Source organism: Entelurus aequoreus, linkage group LG10 (genome assembly GCF_033978785.1).
Source record: "Entelurus aequoreus isolate RoL-2023_Sb linkage group LG10, RoL_Eaeq_v1.1, whole genome shotgun sequence".
NCBI classification, from domain to species: Eukaryota; Metazoa; Chordata; class Actinopteri; order Syngnathiformes; family Syngnathidae; genus Entelurus; species Entelurus aequoreus.
Genome location: NC_084740.1, coordinates 36,247,413 through 36,253,412, shown reverse-complemented (window position 1 = coordinate 36,253,412; position 6,000 = coordinate 36,247,413). Strand labels below are relative to the sequence as shown.

General features: G+C 33.9%; 1 protein-coding gene across 2 annotated transcripts in view; it reads left to right on the top strand.

The window, feature by feature from the left end:
- caln1 (calneuron 1) overlaps positions 1 to 6,000 on the top strand; it is a 70,504-nt gene that overhangs the window by 941 nt on the left and 63,563 nt on the right. The window lies entirely within an intron of this gene.

Sequence of the window (6,000 nt, the reverse complement as noted above, 5' to 3'; positions counted from 1 at the left end):
CGTATATGAATATATATATATATATATATATATACATGCGTATATGAATATATATATATATATATATATATATATATATATATATATATATATATATATATATATATATATATATATATATATATATATATATATATACATATATATGCATATATGCATATATATATGTATGTAAACATATATATATACACATATATTTATGCGTATATGTATACATGTTTATTTATATTTCTGTATACAGTGTGTGTGTGTGTGTGTGTCAATGTATATATGTATAGAAATGTGTATATATATATATATATATATATATATATATATATATATATATATATATATATATATATATATATATATATATACCAGGGGTCACCAACGCGGTGCCCGCGGGCACCAGGTCGCCCGTAAGGACCAGATGAGTCGCCCGCGGGCCTGTTCTAAAAAAAAAAAAAAAAAAAAATGTAAAAAAAAAAAAAAAAAAAAAACTTTTTTTTTTTTTTTTTTTTTTTAAATTAAATCTACATAGAAAAACACAAGATACACTTTCAATCAGTGCATCAACCCAAACAACCTCCCCCATGCACACTCATCCACACAAAAGGGGTTATTTCTTTCTGCTACCAATATTCTGGTTCCCACAACATAGACAACACATCTGCAAGGGACACAGTCCCTGAAGCACACATGATTGTATAGGCTGCTGGTCCACTAACATTTTCATTAATTACTATTTTTTATGTAATTATTTTTATATTGTTTTACTTTCTTTTTTATCCAAGAAAATGTTTTTTATTTATTTATCTTATTTTATTTTATTTTTTAAAAAAAGGGCCTTATCTTCAACAGACCAGGTTGTCAATGAAATTAGATTTTTTTAAAGGGTTTTTTAAACCAGGCCCAGTCCAGATAATGTCCAAGTCGGACTCAGCAACACACACCTTCATTCATGTACACAGAAAAAAAATTAGGGAACACAACAGATTGCATATAATTTATAAACAAAACACTTTGCATTCCATTCGAAAGGACGTTCCCCTTAGATTTCCGATCCTTAACATTTTACATTTATCATAATTAAGCTTAAGGCCAGATTGCTGTGAAAATATGTCCAAAAGATTAAGAAGGTTCCGCAAACAATGAGGAAAAATCTTATCTTTGTGAATCAGCCTTTTCTGACATGAACTTCATCAAGAACAAACACAGAACACGCCTCACTGATGCACATCTGCAAGACTCACTCAGAGTTGCAGTGTCAAGTTACACACCAGAGTACAACACACTAGTTAACAGCATGCAATGCCAGGCTTCCCACTAACTGACAAAGAAACAGATAACAGATTTGGTGTCCAGTTCAAAGTGTGACATGATTTAAAAATTTGAGAGTTTACTTTTGTATTTTACATGAGTTATTATTTGTACAAACATGGTGCAAAGTAATTCATGATTTCTTAAAAAATGTTAGTGGCTAGCTAGTTAAAATGGGATATTGTGATTTCACAAGACTGTCTTAGAAGTGATCATTTGAAAATGTTCAATTTGAAAAATGTGCACTTATAGAGAAAATATAAAAATAAAGTGTTGCAAATTTATATTTATCTGTTTCTATATATATTTATTGTGAGAAATCATTAAGATGATCAGTGTTTCCACAAAGATAAATATCATTAATTATTAATAATAACAGAGTTAAAGGTAAATTGAGCAAATTGGCTACTTCTGGCAATTTATTTAAGTGTGTATCTAACTGGTAGCCCTTCGCATTAATCAGTACCCAAGAAGTAGCCCTTGGTTTCAAAAAGGTTGGTGACCCCTGATATATACATTAGGGGTGTGGGGGAAAAATCGATTCGAATTCGAATCGCGATTCTCACATTGTGCGATTCAGAATCGATTCTCGTTTTTTTTTAATTGATTTTTTTTTTTTTTATTGTTATTTTTTTCATATTTTTTAAATTTTATTAAATTTAATTTTTTTCAAAATGAATCAATCCAACAAAACAATACACAGCAATACCGTAACAATGCAATTCAATTCCAAAACCAAACCCGACCCAGCAACACTCAGAACTGCAATAAATAGAGCAATTGAGAGGAGACACAAACACGACACAGAACAATCCAAAAGTAGTGAAACAAAAATGAATATTATCAACAACAGTATCAATATTAGTTACAATTTCAACGTAGCAGTGATTAAAAATCCCTCATTGACATTATCATTAGACGTTTATAAAACAATAATGTCACTTGCATCGCATCTCATAAGCTTGACAACACACTGTGTCCAATATTTTCACAAAGATAAAATAAGTAATATTTTTGGTTCATTTAATAGTTAAAACAAATGTACATTATTGCAATCAGTTGATAAAACATTGTCCTTTACAATTATAAAAGCTTTTTACAAAAATCTACTACTCTGCTTGCATGTCAGCAGACTGGGGTAGATCCTGCTGAAATCCTATGTATTGAATGAATAGAGAATCCTTTTGAATCAGGAAAATATCGTTTTTGAATCGAGAATCGTGTTGAATCGAAAAAAAAAATTGATTTTGAATCGAATCGCGACCCCAAGAATCGATATTGAATCGAATCGTGGGACACCCTAAGATTCGCAGCCCTAATATATATATATATTTATATGTATATTTTTATATATATATATATATATATATATATATATATATATATATATATATATATATATATATATATATATATATATATATATATATATATATATATATATATATATATATATATATATATATATATATATATATATATAACATTAGGTCAGGAAAAAACCCAGGCTATTTCATCCCTACAAGACTGTTTCACAGGTTTCCCTGCTTTTCAGGGGATTTTATTGAAGTGTCGGTGGTTGTTACATGTATATAGGGTCCATTACATGGGGGTGTGGCCATTGTTACACAGTAGTGCCACACCCCCATGTAGCAAAATCCTCTAAAGAGCAGGGAAACCTGCGAAACAGGCTTAATTTTGAATTATGTGTTGTGCTTGGACATGTTTCTGTATAGCATCCACAAAGTTCAGTGAGCAGGTTGTGTTATGTGTGACCATGTGTCTTGACTTTTTGTGTTTGGACTGGGTCACAAAGATGCTGTGCTGCGTGCAGTATACTTCAAAGTGCAGTTCATGGGCATTAACCTGACTTCCTCAGTAGGTCCACAAGATGGTGACAAAGTTGCCGCAATTAAGCTAAAGGCACCCCGCTGGCCAAATCCATTATTATTATTTTATTTGTTTATTGACATTTTTTGACACACAGTTGACAGAAATACAATACAATACAAAACAAATCAAATGTTCTTTTTCCCCCCACCCTCCACAAAAAGTCAAATAAATACAGGCCAATATTGATATGAAGCTGCTAGTGTTGTCCCGATACCAATATTTTGGTACCGGTACCAAAATTGTATCGATACTTTTCGGAACTTTTCGATACTTTTCTAAAAAAAGGGGATCACAAAACATGTCATTATTGGCTTTATTTTAATAAAAAATTTTAGGGTACATTAAACATATGTTTCTTATTGCAATTTTGTCCTTAAATAAAATAGTGAACATACTAGACAACTTGTCTTTTACTAGTAAGTAAGTAAACAAAGTCTCCTAATGTAGCTGCTGACATATGCAGTAACATATTGTGTCATTTATCATTCTAATATTTTGTCAAAATGATTAAGGACAAGTGGTAGAAAATGAATGTTTAATCTACTTGTTCATTTACTGTTAATATCTGCTTACTTCCTCTTTTAACATGTTCTATCTACACTTCTGTTCAAATGTAATAATCACTTATTCTTCTGTTGTTTGATACTTTACATTAGTTTTGGATGATACCACAAATTTAGGTATGGAGCAGATACCAAGTCGTTACAGGATCATACATTGGTCATATTCAAAGTCCTCATGTGTCCAGGGACATATTTCCTGAGTTTATAAACATAATAAACATTTAAAAAAAACGAAAGAAGATGTTGTGATGCCAAGAAATAGCGACGCAATCATAGTAGTATCGACTAGAAACGCTCCTGTACTTGGTATCATTACAGTGGATGTCAGGTGTAGAGCCACCCATGGCGTGTGTTTACATTTTGACGCCGGTGAGCTACGGTGTGTAGTGAAGCATGTTTAGCTATTCCTCGTCCTGCAGGGATGATACTTGTAAGAAACGTACGTTATTTGTCGCCATGGAGACGAGGATTAGTGATTTAGAAGTAATTAAAACACTAGCTAGCCATGTCTTAAAGCACCTCTTCCGGTGGGCGTTTCAGTATTATAACTTCACCTTTATCGTTAGTTTTTTAGCCAAAATGCGTCTGTTCTCCCTTTTCTGTCTACACCCTGTGTCTGCTTGTAAGTACTCCGTGTGTGTGCGCTGTCAAACATGCTCGTCTGCTCGTAAACCAGCAATGACACGATGTGACGACGGCGGGGTGGCGGGTAAAGGATCGGTACGTTTCAGGCGGTATAGTACAGAATATGATTCATTAGTGTCGCGGTACTATACTAATACCGGTATACCAGTGCCTCCATGGAAATGCCCCCCTCTACTTCAAATAACTACTCACCCCCAAATCCTCCACACGACACCTCCGCTCCGGACAGGCTAACCTCCTCCAACCTCTGAGGACAAAGCTACGAACAATAGGAGACAGGGCTTTCTGCTCCGCCGCTCCCGGTCTGTGGAACGCTCCCCTGTCCACCTGAGGGCACCACAGACTGTGGATGCTTTTAAAAAAGGCTTAAAAACCCTTCTTTTTTAAAAAAGCCTTTTTTTTTTAGCTATATGCATACTAGCTTTAGCTATTATTAATTTTTTATTATCTTTTTATTTTATTTTATTTTATTTTTTGATACACTGTTGCACTTTGAAGTTGTTTGCTCAATGTAAAGTGTTTTTTACAAATAGAATTTATTATTATTATTATTATTATTATTACCGTACAACCCTGGAAGCCACAGACAACTGCACTTCCGAATGGCCCCAACATGGTGCAGCAATACACAAAAGCAAACAAAAGGCTCATCAATCATCTAAAATTCAACCACGTAGACCAGTGGTTCTCAACCTTTTTTCAGTGATGTACCCCTTGTGCACATTTTTTTAATTCAAGTACCCCCTAATCAGAGCAAAGCATTTTTGGTTGAAAAAAAGAGATAAAGAAGTAAAATACAGCACTATGTCATCTGTTTCTGATTTATTAAATTGTATAACAGTGCAAAATATTGCTCGTTTATAGTGGTCTTTCTTGAACTATTTGGAAAAAAAGATATAAAAATAACTAAAAACTTGTTGAAAAATAAACAAGTGATTCAATTATAAATTAAAGCTGCAAGCAGCGTTGGTCGGGTCCGCATTTTGGCTGGTGCTAGTCCTAGGTGTCCCAATACTTTTGTCCAGTGGTAGTCCTGAGTGAGACCTACATAGAGGTTTTTGTTTCGTGTCTCTACGATATTCGTACTGGGAGTTAGATACTTTTGTGTAGTGTACCTACCTTCTCTGCATTCTGTGCTCACGCTGGTGCTTTGTGCTTTTAAGCAGCCATCTTAAAACAACAGCAGCGGAGCAGCTTTAGTGCTGCGGGTCTTTGAAGGCACGTAAAATCAAAACGTCGCACGTATCAAAACGCCGTCCACAACTTTTAATCAGAAGGGTTCAATCTCTCTCCTGTAGCAGTTTGAAGCCGAAACGACAAACGCGCTCGGAGGAGATAATGTTTGATGTTTGGTGACCGGTTTTAACAAAAATTTTGTTTTGAAGGAGGGATAGCAAACTTCCTGTTGATTTTTGCTGAAGGATGTCAATCTAAGAAATGAGGCAAAAATGAGTGTTTTTAGTAAATTTTTGTCTTAAATGGGAAATTGCCAACTTCCTGTTGGTTTTTGCCCGAGGATGTGTCATTATGAATTGTAGGTCTAAGTGAGACCTACATACAGGTTTTTGTTTCATGTCTCTACGACCTTCCTAGTGGG